This window comes from Canis lupus, chromosome 22 (genome assembly GCF_003254725.2).
Source record: "Canis lupus dingo isolate Sandy chromosome 22, ASM325472v2, whole genome shotgun sequence".
In the NCBI taxonomy this organism is placed as follows: domain Eukaryota; kingdom Metazoa; phylum Chordata; class Mammalia; order Carnivora; family Canidae; genus Canis; species Canis lupus.
The window spans coordinates 15,946,434-15,963,375 of NC_064264.1; the positions used below are offsets into that span (position 1 = coordinate 15,946,434).

General features: G+C 36.5%; 1 protein-coding gene across 15 annotated transcripts in view; it reads right to left on the bottom strand.

The window, feature by feature from the left end:
* DIAPH3 (diaphanous related formin 3) overlaps positions 1–16,942 on the bottom strand; it is a 506,600-nt gene that overhangs the window by 411,072 nt on the left and 78,586 nt on the right. The gene's annotated exons all lie outside the window — the stretch shown is intronic.

Sequence of the window (16,942 nt, forward strand, 5' to 3'; positions counted from 1 at the left end):
GGTTCTCTCAAAGGGCCACTCATTTAGCTTTACTTCCTCACAAAGAATTGGAGATAATGCCATCACACCCTGACATCACTCTCTCCAAAGAAAGCCTATTAATCTTCCATTTTTTTTAAGTATTTATGAACCTATTCTCATATAGCTTAGAACTGAATGAGAAGTTAACAGTAGCATGACTAATCTCACAATCTCTTCTCATGGCCACACTGGTCTAGCTCCTGTTATCTTCAGTCTCTGGACTCCTACCAAAACTCTGACAAAACAGAAAAAGTCACATTTAACATTTCTGCTATACGAACTTCAGTTTTAGTGTTTTAATGCATTTTCAGGCTGTTTTGAAATCAAAACCACTTGAATACTTTAGCTGACTCCTTGGGTTGGTAGCATTTTTTTTTTAAAATATACTTCTTTATGTCTTAAATTTACTAAGTTTTCTGGAACAATGCATCCTTTGCGAAATTTAAAAAAAAAAAACTTAAAATTGCTGTTTTAAATACCTTTCTTTAGTGCATTCCCGTCATTCACATTCTTAACTTAGATTTTGTTATTAATTTTAAATAAGCATTATACAGAAGTAATTACTTCAAGCCATTCCATTCATTTATTCATTTTTTTATTTATTATGCATTAAGATGGCATTTGAATTCTGATCATACCTTACAAGAAAAGCATTCCTTCTCCAGAACTTTTTAATGTAAAAAGTACTTAGAAATCATCTATCATTTTTCACCAAAGAACAAAGCAATATTAAGATGGTAAGAAATTCTTCCATATTGGTCATAGACCATCTCATTAAGTGATACTTTATCTTTTTAAGTTGTATCTTTGATTTTAATAATTTTAAATTTGAACATCTGAATAAATGAATGACACTTGCAATGTTACTTGATTACTAAACAAGTTGATCTTAGAATTTCTAATCACTTTAGTTATTGAAACACTCGATGTCCTATGAAAACTCTCAAGAATTCAGGGGGAAATAAAAATCATGAGCTACAGAACTTAAATGTGTATCAAGAAAAATAAAAACAACAGTCTGGTCACATTCTATTCTAAAAGAAATGAACCACAAGGGAGATGTATTTTGCCAACACTAAGACACCCAAAAAAACTTAAGTTACAATTAACTTCAAAAACTGAAATTCAGAAAAATCAAAATTTATCAAATTTGAGTCTATTAAAATATGTCAAGAAATTACACATGTGCACCAAGCTCAAGTATGACCTCAAGATAAAATGAATTTTGTTACCATAAAAAATATGACCTTAACAATTTCAGGGTACTCTAACAGGTATTCTAACATAGGAGAAAGTAGTCTGCATGGCTACCTGCAGACATACCCAAAGACCCAAAATTTTGCAGAGTTCCACTGAGTCTTTCCAGGAAAGGGAGTACCAGGCACATTAACACAAATATCTAGTCTGTGCTGCATTGGGTGTTCCCTGCCTTCATGGAGCTTCTAGTCTATTACATTAATTCAGTGGATAACTATATGAAGTAGGAAGACAGTTAAGGTAGGAAAAGCATATAATGCTATCAGTATCACACCCTACTATCTTCATAGCACATCATTCAACAAACCAATAATTCTGTATCATTTGGCTTCTTATGTAGACTAACCTACAAAGAGATGACAAAACAATTTTCCCCTTAATGGTATTTTTATTACAACTTATGAAAGTGGCATTTTCATTTTATACAGTCTTTTGTACAGCTTAGATCATACGCCTGGTTCACAAAATGCATACACTAAGTCTTACAACGTTGACAAACCAAGTTTGTGAGCCTTCAAGATCCATCACATGTGAGCAATCACAAATTCACAAAAGTTCTCTTAAAGGGATCTATCTTGTCCAGGTGACACACGACCTCAATGTCATTTTTCTCCAAGTATAACAAATAAAGGCAGAGTGAGGACACATCATATCTTACTCAGGGCACTAACACAATAGGCATAAAAGGTGGCAAAGCACAGGTCACAACAACAAATTTAAACAAGTCTTCAAATGTGGCTAAGTAGAGAATGAGAGCTGGTTCATGGTACCTTCTTGTGGACAAGAAGGAAGTCAACATGAGCTTCAGAGAACTACAGTAGCTACTACAGGTTTATGCATGCTCCCAGAACATTCCTGAATGGATAAAATTTGTTGAATTAGAAAAACTAAAATGGGTAATTTAAAATTAAGAAGACCTTTAAAATTGAGGGGCAGGAGTATAATATTTAGAAGAAAACAGATAAAAAATTTAACACTTCTTTTATCTTAAAAAAGGCACCAAGCCCAGAAAATCTTATAGTTCTTAAAAACAGCAAGTAATTTGTAGACTGTGTAAAAATATTTGAGAAGAAAGAGGGCCTATTTATCAGTTTATATCATCAATCTGGCATAGCTAAAAATGTGTTCATAACTAAACAAAAGAGAAACCAAACATTTGTGAAGGAGGCAAAATTCTCAAATGAAATCATTTCTATCTTATTATTGTCAATTCATAATCACACACTTGATTTTTTTATTAAGATTTTATTCATGAGAGACACAGAAAGAGAGGCAGAGACACAGGCAGAGGGAGGAGAAGCAGGCTCCATGCAAGGAGCCCAATGTGAGACTCAGTTCTGGGAATCCGGGATCAGGCCCTGAGCCAAAGGCAGACCCTCAACCATTGAGCCACCCAAGTGTCCCAACACATTAGTTTTTACATAAAATGAATAGTATATTAAGTATTAATTAGTACAGTAGACATGTTATTAATAAGCCAACATTCATTGGCATATATGATCATCTTATTTTTTTTAATTGATGGAGTAACTGACCAAGAATTTTCAGAGATAATCTAAAATATAGTAGTTAAGCCAGAAGCTTCTGCTATCCATCTAGATATACCATGGAAAAGGCCTGCATGAATGAAGCCAAAACATAGTAAAACAAAGCTAACAGATATAGAAAGACTGAGTCCCTAGGTCATTTGAGAACCTAGATCTAGGCCTGTCAGAAGCCAATAATACCCAATATACTGAACCTATATCTAGGCTCATCTGAAGCCAATAGCTTCTTGGATGCATGAGGCAATATGTTCCTGATTTTCTTTGAGTCCACTTGAGCAGAGTCCATTATTTCTAACAGAGGGCAGAACAATTAAGTAGGGGAAAGATAAAATATGGAAAAGTATATTTTTATGACCCCACTGGGGAGAGAAAGGGAAGGAAAAAAAATCCACTGAAGTGTGACTTCCTTAAGGTACTGAATATAGATATCCAATATCAAGCTTTCTATTATGCTGTAACTTCCAGTGACAGGTACCCAAAGCATGCTGTAACCACACATAGTAACCACACATAGTTACTCCTGTGAACTGAGTTTTCTGACTACCCAGAGTTTTTGTACCCCAAACTGTTTATGAGCTGTAATATCTCTTCTAGTTAATATAACCATACATGAGAATGAAAGAAGTTATTTCTGTGATAAATTACTTTAATGCTTAGAAAAGACAAGATTAGGATGAGTGCTTTAAAAAAAAAAAACTTCTTTTCAAATTAGATAGGGGGAAGATACCAGATAAGATCATATCGTTAAAAAAAAAAATCAGACAAATCTAAGTTTGATCTTAAGACTACTTTACAAGTATAAATTCTTGGTCGAACTAAAACTTACAAAGCACAAATGGTGCTTCATAGGTATGCCTTACACAGAACAAACCAAAATAGGAGTAAACCCTACTCAAAGAAAGGGACTTGGCCCCATATCCAAAGACCAGCATGTGAATATGTATGTTCATTTTTCAGGTAGAAGCAAAAATAATCTTTATGCCAGTTTTATTAATTTAACTTTATTCCATTATGAATCCAACATAAGAATGCTTCAGCTGTATCATCCATTTACCCAGTGCCATTTTACACTTTAAACTTTGATGACTCAAACTTATGTAATCATTGCCCTACTTCCCGTCCTATAGGTTACAACACAAAAGCTCCTAAAATCTTATTATTTAGTAAGTTATGCCTTAGAGAGGGATAATGAATTTTCTCATATCAAAAATAACAAAGTGGGATTCTGAACTCAGAAAAACATGGACTGCTAGGATGAGTAAAGTAAGCTTTTATAAAATATTGTAGAACACAAGTTAGTAATTCATACCTTCTGGAAAAGATAGAATGTAGTCTTTGTTCCTATTTCCAGTCATTAATATTACTATACTTCAAATAATATTTCAGCAATTTTCTTAGTATTTAAAAACAGTATCTAAATAGTTACCATTTTTGTAATTTATTTTACTACTGTATATATAATAAAGTCCTAATGTCCATAACATTTTACAATGTGTTACAGAAATTGATGAGTTTAATTACTTAATGTGCACGGATCAATTTGAAATAAATTGAAAATGAACACACCGTACACTCTACTTAATCTTGTTAGTCTTGTTTCAGAATTCACTGTCTAATTTGTAACCCAGTAGGCTGTATTTTAAAATAGAAGATTTCTTTTACATTTCAGCAGTTTAAAGCCAAAGCAACTACAGGAAGGTAGAGTTCTAGTAGTCACAAAGTGTGACCTCAAGGGGAAGGAAGGTCCCTGGCTTTCATTCTCTAAGCCAAATCCCTTGGCTTGTTATACTTTTTTTTCCCCCCTTAAAAATGAGTTGGAGATATCCTACATCTCTGTCTATAGAATAATTTTAAAATGAATCACAGGCACAAACAGTTCACAAATTGGTAAACAAATGAAATAACAAAGGAAATAATCGTTCAAAATCACTTCTGGTTGGTTAAGGATGGCACAGAAATATATACTTAAGAGGAGTGATACATTTTCATTAGTAATACACTTTCATAGTAATACAGTATCTGCAAAAGGGGTCACACCGTACTTTTCACATCACCGAACCATTTTAAAAATCCAAGGTGAAATAAACTCTCAGATGCCTATGAACTCCATTTACATGGAGTACATCACTGTAATTTTTAAAAATGCATTCATATTCAAATCTGAGAAACAGGATTCTGAGCTCATCAGGCCTGCTTAATTGCACCAACATCTGCAATCAATTTAAATTCTTTAAGATAGTCTTTCACAGTGCTTGAAGTGATTTCATGCTGCGATAGATTTAACACACTCACTAATTTATAGACACACACAAGCAGATGAGACCTATTTTTCCAGGGGTGGGGTAAAGTACTGAAGGGCAGTCTGAATTTTCCAACTATCAATGGGATATAAAACAGGATGCATTCTGCATAAGCTATTGAAATTATATGAGAAGATGATAGCACTGCATAAACATAATATAGAAATTAAAACTAAAACTAGTGTTTTATTTAAATCTATTTGTAGGTCATGGATCATTAAGAGGTTTGATGAAAGTTTATGGGTAGAATAAAGAGCAAAACTCGGAGCTATCAGGTAAGGTTACATAGAGAAATGGTATTCCTTACTAGATGACATTTTCCTGCCCTGAGTCAAGGAGGGTGTGGACAAGAAAGAAGAAATGTGGATAATCCAGAACTGTTCTGTAACCAAAGACATAAATTGGCATCGAATCAAGAATATAAAACTCACAATCAGAAAACTAGAGGATTTGGACAGATGGCAGCAGCAGTACAGTTTTTGGAATTCACTGGGTTCCCACAGAAAATAACAACTAAAGGGCAAAACCAAAACCTTAACAATACCAAGCAACAACTTATCTCTGTGATCCTCAAAATACAAGCAGTAAGAGACAAACCACTAATGACTAAAAATCTACACAGTATCAATGTCTATGCAGGAAGAAACAGAGGAGGCAAGAAGGTGCCAGATGAACCTGAAAACACCAGAAGCCCAAAAGAGGCCCAAAGTGGTCGTTAAAAAGCTCAGTAGGCTATTTTGAAGACAGTGGCTAAACTGGGTAGAGTCTGGTCCACTCCACTTATGGGAGAGCACAAGTGATAAAAAAAAAAAAAAAAAAAAAAAAAAAAGACCTAAGGAGACTGGAGCAGTCCTTGAACTCCCAGCACTGAGCTGCCCAACCTCCCCTGCAGGACAGCACCCCACTCTGACCAAGTGCTGAGGATGAATCAAAATTGAACAGAACATTCCTACAGAAAATGAACAGTCACCACAAAAACAAAACTGCAGACCTGGCAAAGTAACTTACAACTTCATAATGAGGTAAGAGACATTAAGACAATGTATAGGACATGGAAAATGTGGGGAATCAAAACAGAATTCAAAAACCTCAGAAGGTCAGAGAACTGGGAGAAGGGGCAGGGAGAGGGGTGGCTGGTAACTAAAATAAGCAAATCACATCAGAAGTAAAAACGAAACTAGAAGGAATGAATCAGAACAAAAATAAAGAAGATATAAAGAATTTGGGACAAAGCGGCAAATTGAAGATACACAAAAATCTAACCTAGAGATAACAGGATCCCTGAAGAAGAAACCAAAGCAGGACAACAGAACACTTTCATGAAATTTAAGAAAGACAATTTTTAAAGACTTAAAAAGTACATAATGAAAGTATACTGTTTATCATAGAATCCCAACTCAGACATCTAGATAAAGAGAGCCAGTAATCTGTAAGGGATAAAAATAGTTACAAGCAGAACTTTTGACTGCAATACTGTCATGCCTTATGGCAGAAGAAAATGATATATTTCACATCCTAAAGAAAAGAAAAAAATAGAAACACATGAGCCGAAGATTTTATATCCAATAAAACTGACTAATGATAGAAGGCACATACAGTTATCAATATGCAATACTCAGGAAATGCTGTTCCCAGGAGCCCTGCAGAGAATCTACTACAGAACTTCAGACAAACGTCTAAAGAAACACCAGCTTAAAGACTAGTGGTGAGCATTAAAATACAGTAACTTAGAAATAAAGAAGAAGCAGGGGCTAAATAGAAGGGAATTACTCATAGAAGAAAAGGCTACATAAGACTAGAAAAAACTATAAAATGTAACGTCTATATGCTCCATTCATGCAGACATAGTACAACAGCAGCAGCAGGTAGAGACCCCATAGGCAAAAGAAAAAAGTCTGTTTAATATACCCAATGTTTTTCTTTTGCTAGCTCTCCACGGAAGAGGCCTGGAAACAGTGATTAATCCACCAGCAATAAGCATCCTTACCCAGACTGTTACCATTCCCCACTGAAGGAAAAGATTAATTCTAGGCATAGTGTCAAAGAACCACCTCAATCATCATATCTTACACCAAGTAGGAATCAAACAACTCAAAACTTCTAAGGTCACGCCAAAAGAACTAGGAGCCAACTGGTCAAAGATGGGACAACAAAGCTTCACTAAGAATAGTAATTATAGGGATCCCTGGGTGGCGCAGCGGTTTGGCGCCTGCCTTTGGGCCCAGGGCGCGATCCTGGAGACCCGGGATTGAATCCCACATCAAGCTCCCGGTGCATGGAACCTGCTTCTCCCTCTGCCTGTGTCTCTGCCTCTCTCTCTCTCTCTCTCTCTCTCTCTCTGTGTGTGTGTGTGTGCGCGCGCGCGTGTGTGTGTGACTGTCATAAATAAATAAATTTAAAAATTTTTTTAATTAAAAAAAGAATAGTAATTATAATGTATAAATTATGTTAATGATAATATCTTAATATTAAAAATAATTGGTTACCTTCAGAGGTTGATAGGAAACCAATTCAATATAGTGAAAACTGGCAAAAGAAAAGGATCAAGCAATTATCTTAAATTCCTGTATCATTAAGTCATTAGTATTTGCGAGGAAATGTCTCTTCAGAAGTGTATTCCAACTAAGAATGGGCAATGGGAAAAAGACAATCTCTTCAACAAATGGTGTTGGGAAAATTGGCTTACACCATACCCAAAGATAAATTGAAAATGGATTAAGGATCTAAATGTGAGACATAACTGTATGCCTATAGTTACTATAAAAATCCTAGAACAAAGCACAGGTAGTAATTTCTGACATAGGACATCACAACTTTTTTCTAGATAAAGGGTTAGTATTCAAAACACCTAGAGAACTTATACAACTCAACACCACAAAAACAAATAATCCAATTAAAAAATGGGAAGTCATAAACAGACACTTCTCCAAAGATGACATACAGATGGCCAACAGACACATAAGACGACACTCAACATCACTCATCATCACAGAGATGCAAATCAAAACTACAAGGAGCGATCACCTCACACCTGTCAGAATGGCTAAAAATAAAAAACACAAGAAACAAGTGTTGGAAAGGATGAAGAGAGACAGGAGCCTTCCTGCACTATTGGTGTAATGCACACTGGTGCAGTCATCATGGAAAACAGTATGAAGATTCCTCAAAAAGTTAAAAATGGAACTACCCTACCATCCAGTAATCACACTACTGGGGATTTATTCAAAAAAAAACAAAACAAAACAAAAACCACAAATTCAATGGGATACATGCACCCTTATGTTTATAGCAGCATTATTTACAACAGCCAAATTATGGAAACAGCCCAATTGTCCATATATAGATGAATGGATAAAGAAGAGGTGATATACAATGTAATATTAATCAGCCTTGGAAAAGAATTACATCTTGCCGTTTGCAACAACATGGATGGAGCTAGAGAGTATAATACTAAGCAAAACAAGTCAGAAAAAGAGAAATACCATATAATTTTACTCATGTAGAATTTAAGAAACAAAACAAATGAGCAAAGAAAAAAAGTCAAATCAAGAAACAGACTCTTAACTAGAGAACTGACGGTTATTACACACCTACTGTAAATAAACTACAAAAATGTCTACTAAATGAGTATAATGAAGCCATTCTTTACAAAAACAATGCCAGAAAATGATTTAACTCACCGAGAGTGACAGAACAGCTTTCCCAAGTTTAAAAAAAAAAGATCTACCAAAAAGAAAAAAAAAAAAATCTAGCATAACAATGATATGCAAGAAATAGTCAAAACCTAGGGTTATCTAAATTTACTTTAGGACTATTTTTTCACATCTTAACAAATCGCAAGGATAGAATTCCCAGTTTACTTGGTCTATCCCTGGAAAGCTGTCTGATATTGAAAGGATTTGAAATAGTTTTGTATTACACTGAAGGTAAGAAGCTATACCAACCCTATTTTCTTCAAAGTAGGGGGAACCATTACATTGCACCAGTTAGGAAACTGGTAATAAGTCAGGGAGGCATGAAATTAGAATTAATGCTTTTTGTGTATCAAAATGATTAACCTTTGAAGGATTTTTAAGCATGTAGAGAATTGTATTCTATTTAGGAATAATTAAGGACTGAAAGGCTGTCTCTTAAGCCCAAACTAAATTAAGGAGGGTTTTAAGTTTACAACCCCCAACGAGAGGAAGAGAAATCAGTCCACTGAAGCTTTGAAACTAGGCATACTCTTTTCCTTCTCACTAATGCTGATCTATTAGGCATCTTTTCCCAAAGCAGACCAGATTCTTCCATCTGTTACAGTAGATGAAATCAGCAGAGGGGAAGGCCAAGTGGCCAAGCATCAGGATTTCTTAGTAACTACAGTATGCCACTTGAACACCCATTTTGACCTGATGCACATTCAAAGTAGTGAAACCCTAAGTGGCTTTATTAGTAAATACTCTCTATGCTTTGCCTTTAGTCTTTTGTTGAACTCTTTCTTAGTCTTGTGTTGAATTAATGTTACACTATAAGACTTCTAGTGATGAGGCTCATCTTGTGCAGCCTAGTAGTTTTCATCCTTGATTATATACTAGAATCACCAAGAGAGTTTCACAAAGTATGGATGCCTGAGTCCTACCTGCAGGAATCCTGACTTGTTAAATCCTGACTTGTCTAAGCCAAGGAGTTTTTTTTAAGTTCTCCAGAAGATTCTAATGGATAGAAGGTTGAGAGTCATTGTTCCTGTCTACTCTGTTTCCCCCTTGTTTCCTGAATTACCTCTCCCCTCCATCACTGAAAGGCAACTCTAGATACATAGCATTTTTTTTTCATTTTCATATACTCTTTCAGAACTAGTTCTTCTTTCAAAAGGTTCATTCCATTGAGCTACTTGCTTATCACTTTCATCTCCATCAAATCATCTGCCTCTTTTTTCTGGCACTTTCAAAGTTTTTACTACTTTTGCAGTTATGGGTCATGATAAGTTTAATTACATTCATAAAATCTAAAAAGCATGAGCAAATTATCTCAGACCAAGAAACAACTCAGTGAGCAGGATAAAAACAACCTCAGATGATCTCCAATGCCACAATTGGTATAAGCATCAGTGACCCCATTAGGTTCTAAAATTCTAGGTTTTACCAGTAAATAACATTATTTCTATATCCGGTGAGTCTTTTTAAAAATTGCTTTAAGAGAAGATATCTTTAAGGTTTTTTAAGATTTTATTTACATAATTGAGAGACATAGCGGGAGAGAGAGCACACACTTGCAAACATAAGCTAGGGGGAGGGGCAGAGGGAGAGGAATAAACAGATTCTCTGCTGAGCAGGGATCATGACCTGAGCCAAAGGCAGATGCCTGACCAACTGAGCCACCCAGGTGCCCCTAAGGTTTTTAAAGGACCAAAAAAACATACAATTCTAATTTAAACCTAACATAATTTCTCATAAGAAAAAAAAAAAGATGACTGGTTTCTTCATTACCATCTCCTGCCTAAGCAAGAACACAGTGCAGTAAGAACAGAAGCATATTAACTGCCACTGGTGCTGCCCAGAAACAACTCATAACGAAGCTGGATGAATTTGAGCTGTTGGAAGATCATTTTAATTGTATATAAATAAAACCTGTCCTATATGGGCAGAAATGGAAATTAAAGTGCCAGTTAGATTATTAAGAAATACTCCTAACAAGAAATTGGTTCATTGCCCTGGGGCTCTGATATTTCCTCCTAGTCAGCAAGCAAGACCTGGAGACAAAAAGGCAAAATATCGTAAGCAAGGGCATTGTTGATAAATAGGTAAATGTCTAATATGAAGGATCAGCCACAATTTTTTCCTAAGCTTTTATGTTACAAGTGTGCTTGAATCAAATCCCTAACCTGAAATGGAAGCCAAAAAAATAATCCGTTAACTTTAATTAGCAAGAATGTATAGGACTGTCCGATTCACCTAAGTTTCCAGTGGTTAAAATAGAAACCTTTCAAGTAATAATGACCAAAAGTGAGAAAAAAAAAAAAAAAACAAAAAGAACTTATCTGTATCTGACAATGTTTTCCAAAATTAACATATGAAAATGAACACACACACCCCAAAACAAAGAGTCTGAAAGGTCTGAAAATGCCCTAATAATATAGTATTAACAAATCAGGGCTAAAAGAAATGAACTCTAGGGAAAAATACACAAATCTGAACATCACTAGTATTTTTCTAAAACAATTCTTTTCTGATCAAAATATGCCTAGATGGAAGACACTGGACAAAACCATGACCTCTATACTTGAACTGCATACCCTACTGGGCTAGAACAAGTAATACCAGGTAACACCTTTGAAAATACACTATACATAACACATGTACACATACACACATTCAAGAATCTATAATACCACATTTACAAACTCCATTTGGACTTGTTTTATCACATTGCATAAAATACTAATTGTTAGTCTATGTGCCTTTTAAAGTTATGCTCTGTAATATTTGATATTTACTTCTTACTAAAAAAAGTCTAAGCAAGAACTACAGAAATACTTAAGGGTAGAAGGAGTATAGTCAAACACTAAGCAGACTTTTCCAATACATGCCTCAGAGGAGCATTGCAGGCAGTTGTCTGCAGTCTCAGATGACTAAGAAAGAGAAAAGCTGAAAAAAAACTCCAAGGAAGCTAGCAGACTTCCAGGAGCAAAAAGAGTAAGTCTGCTTCTTTCCCGGGGGGAGGGGCAGGGCGCACACAAAAGGAAAAAACTCAATATAAACAGGAAATAAAGAATAGATGTTCTAATTAAGAAGCTGAGAAATGTGAAATTAGGCCATACTGGTTATCAGCTACCCCTAAAAAAAAAAAAAAAAAAAAAAGTCACCCTTTACTTGTAGCTGTGATACAGCTTTCCTATGACATACAGATTGGGGCAGGCAGGGGAGGGGGGTGGGGGGGTGGGGGGGACACGGAGAGTCAGGGAACAGGGAGCCTACAGAGATTTTGGATCCCAAGCTAACACATTCAGAAGGAACAAGAGGTATAAATTTTGGAGAAATTCTTAGGGTTTCTTAGCTCATTCTTAGGGGGCTCCTGACAGTGGACAGGAGCCCACTGTCCAAGCACTGTCCCCTACACCCAGCTTCTGGCTGGACCAGCAGCCCCTCTGGGGGTGGGGGTGGGGGGGTGCAGGAACATTTTACTGTACAAAATGGGATCATTGATAACGTTTGGGACTTTTAAATAACCCTTTTCATTTTAAATTCACACATACTTGGACATACCCCTACCCCTACCTCCCATGTCTCCCCCTTAAAGGAGGAAAAAATCAGGAAACTTGAGCCAGAAGGACCTCAGAGGCTATCTGGCCCTTCCCAGGAGGGCAAAACCCATCAGCATCCAACGGAGAGCCAGGAGCTGGGGGACCCACCTTCTTGGCCTTCCAGGGAACTGCAGGATCAGAAGGAGAAAACTAGCTATTCTAAGAGGTCTGTTCTAGGGTGCTGATGGGATTTCATTTTAAAACAATTTTCCAGTGTTAATCCATTTTTTGCAAATACCTCCTCCTACTCTCTGGTTTTGTATGGGTGGGTGAAGGTTGTTCTAGATTGTCATAGGTGTTTAGAAAATGCCAAAATAATACTAATGATAATAAAAAAAAAAACACATTTTATCCACATCTAATGATACACCCAAAGGACAAGACTACATGGCAACAGGTAGCAGTCCAGTTGTAATCTATATAGAAGTAAACTGATGGGCAGTCTCACCATCTTGCATTTAAAAATAATTTGGGTGGGGGGGCGCAGTGAACTTGGAAGCACTGATAAGCAAAAGCTCAGGTCCACAGAATGCAAAGCCTTATATTCATTCAGCCTCCTGCCTCCCTCTCACACCCTCTGAACTGCTTTCTCCTTCCAGGGATTTGCTTTCACTTCCTAGGGTGCAGGTTTTGACTTCTCAGGACTCCTCTCCAGCTTTGTATTGCCACAGTTTATCCTGAAAAAGTTGAAAAATGAAATAGCACATAGAAGATTCTTTCTTCTCAACATATGGGAAGAGTATATTTTTCATTTTTGCAACTCCTTTGTGATGGGGGCAGGAGTGGGGGTTGCAGGAGGGAAGAATCCTTATGGATCTAAATCCTCTTCTCTACAGGTATCCTTTTTAACACATGTCTTCAGTTGTTTTTAAGGTAATCTATGGCTTCCTGTGACTTTCACATTACCCAGACATCATATACCCAGAGCCGGTTCACCCTGAATACAACTCAAGCCCCCACCAGAAAACAAACACCAACATCAAACCCGGTGTCAGAGAATCACAGACATAGATACACCAACACCAAGGAAAGAAAAACTGGGTGAAGGCAGCAAGTCTATTAGGATTTATCTCAAAGCCTGGTTTGTCTCCTCCAAGCACTAGAGTCCTGACAACAAAATCATCATTTAACATTATCCGCAGGGGTGCTTTAAGAATTTTAACGGGAAAAATAACTAAACCACAATAAAGGGTGAGAACGACACTCAAAGTCAAGGTAAGCATGACTGAATACATTTATAAGGTATATTTTTATTAAATTATAGTTCCAGGTAGAAAGTAGGGGAAATTTTCACACAATTTGAGGCTTCAGAGCTCCTCTCTGCTTTATTTCAGAATTTTCTTCTTTCGTTCTTTGGGAACCAGAGATTCTCTTCCATTTGGACTGTCATGTTACATCCTAATTTCAAGGTCCTTACTACTTACTGCAGAATACTTACCATCCACCTAGTAATCAAATAAAAGTCAAGCCCGTATTCATTCTTTTCTGAAAGAAGTTTTAATAAACTTGCTACTGAACATCTGAGGCAAGTGATCTACCAAGGAATGTCCGCTTGGCCTTGTAGTACCCACTCTCATGTAGCTGGAGTATACTTGACGAGGGAAGTACTTTCCAGAATGAACTAGAGATAGAGACCCTACGTAGGCAAAAGGCTATCGGGAAAGTCCAGCCAGACACGCACAACAACAAAGCAAAATCCCAACCTCAAGTGGTTTAAATAAGAAATGCATCACCTCACATGAGGAAGAATCTGGAGGCAGGACTTTACACAGCCAGAGCAGCAGCTCTAAGGAGTCTTGTGCCAAGCATCCCATACCCTCTCACAGCCATGTCAAGTAAAAGGGAAAAAAAAAGTGGTTTTCTGCTCTGGATCTTTTTATGAGGGAGGGGAAAAAAACTTTCCTCGGAAGACCCCAGCAGACCTGGCTTCCAGACTGTACCGGCCAAATCTGGATCATATATCCACACCATAGGAAGCTGGAAAAATGGGACTCTGGAATTTTTAGCCTCTAAAATAGGCTCTTTGCTTACTAACATTTTAACAATCCTTTTCTAACTGAAAAAATTCAGCATTACTATTTGGCTACTTAAACAAACTTAAGGTCTTAGAAATAATCTAGCTTGATGGAGGAATTGTTTTTCCCCCAAATCCAAAAACCAAGCTTAACTACTTTAGGGCTGGTTTGAGGGTTAATAATTCTAAAACATTTTCAAATTATCAACTGTAGGCATCCAGTGCTATTTTCAAAAATATTAATGCTTACCCACAAAAGAGAATCTCAGAGCAAAGGCTGAGGCTAAATTTATAATAAAAGTTTATCTGACACAAATACCCCTTATACTCTCTAGAACAACCCATCAATGGATTTTGATGGTTTTTCTTCAGAACAGCTTTTTTTGTACTCATTAACCTCAATACGCTGGTATGACAAAGTCTGTATCTAAGAGTTAATGTGTTTCTACTTCCAGAGCAAAAATAGATGACTGGTCAGCTTGAACTTTCCACGATGTTAACCATCTGCCAAATTATTCAGAACCCTCCTAGGAAAAGCCATGATCCTCCACACACTAATTAAATGAGTGAATGCTTTAATCATACTTTAGATAACTAATCTATTTCAATCCTGATAATCTAATTATCTAATTCTAGTAAATAAATTCCAACCTTAGTCCAAAACGATTAGAGGATTAAAGTTTAAAATTAGTGAATGCAAACTGAAATAGATCCACTTTAATGAAGTTCAAAGCGGTTTGTTCTTCTATTAAAAAGTCTGTTTATTATCTGAAATTCAAGAATTGAAATGCAGTATTATGCCAAGGTTTTCTAAACCAGATTTTTTTGTTTTTATTTATTCATTTGAAAGAGAGAGAGAGAAAGCACAAGCAGGGGGAATGGAAGGCAGAGGGTGGGGGAAAAGCAGACTCCCTGTATAGCAGGGAGCCAGAGACTGGGTTGGATCCCAGCACCCTGGGATCTTGACCTGAGCTGAAGACAGATGCTTAACCAACTGAGCCACCCAGACACCCCTAAACCAGATCTAACTAATGTAATATCCCTTCAATTTATTAAGTGAATTCATGCCTATTGGATTTAAAATTCCCTAACAGGAGACTCTTCCCAGATTATTCCATGCAACAGTTACATCAGAGGGAGGTGGGTGAGGGGATGGGGTAAAATAAAGGGGATTAAGAATACACTTACCAGTGAAGAGCCCTAATGTACAGAATCAGTGAATCCTATTGTACATCTGAAACTAATAACACTGCATGTTAACTATACAATAAAATAAAAGGAAATATACCATCTCCACTCCCCTTGTGTTTTTTCCACAATCTATTTCATCTACCAAACGTTTGTGTGTTTGTTATGTGTGTCCTATGTTGCTCCATAGGCCACAATGACTGTCTATCTTGGCACTCTAACTCCACTGCCTAAAATAGTGCCCAATAGAAAGACACTTTACTAAATGTGAGGTAGACTCACTAATGGTCAATCTGCATTTTCAAAAATGTAGTCAATTCACATCAGTAATTACGGTGCAATGATTTCAACAGCAAGAACAAACAAATCACAAAGAAAAAACAAGAAACTAACAATTGCTAACCACCACCTCTGCTACCACAAGAGGCAGCCACCAGTTATAAAATCTTTATGTTCCACTCATGGAATAAACAAATTCTAACAACAAGCCTATGAATGAGGACATTGAGAATCAGAGGTAAAATAAGATGCCCAATGTCAAAGGGCATCAACAACACAAGTGCTCTCTCAAGTTCCTAACACTCATTTGCAATAACCAGGTAGCATTAAGGGATAAAAAGCAACCTTCGTCAAAATAGCAGAATAGAGCACCCATCTATATAAGGAGCCAGAAAAAGTACAGTACTCAGTGATTTCTACAACTCAACATCAGACTGCTGAACACGAGGCATATTTAAAAATTAAACATCACTTGAGTCTGTCTTCCAAAAGAAAAGCCTCCAAGTCACTGAGTGGTCTCAGATAAATTGAACTCAAGCATAAGTAACTTATGTTCTTGTAACCTGGCCTTTAGTTAAAGTACCTAGTGAAAACCACAGTGTGATATTTTTCTCTGACCCAGTTCTATTTTAAATTCAGCCAAAATCATTTTCCACTGTCTTCCTGATTGCTTCTTCATTAGCTCCCGTTTTGTAGATTTCATCTAATCCATTTATTTAATTTCTATATGACTGGTCAAGCTCATTTGTTGTCCCATGAAATAAATGTAATTGATTCTGCCTGCCAGTCATGGTTTCTTAGACATTCCCCTCATTACTTCCATCCACATATTTCATGTTTCCCTGGAAAACGGGCAGCCACGTGGAGGCTTAATGCTCCTTTCAATGTCTACATTTATAATTTGTTACAAGATAATTTTATCCGTAGGGAAACTCACATTAAAGATATGCCTCTCAGCCACTATTATGTGAACTGATTTAGGTAGTTAGAGTAAAATCAGTCTTACTTTTCTGTAATACAAATATTACCCCAATTTATAAGTGACATCAGAGATCAA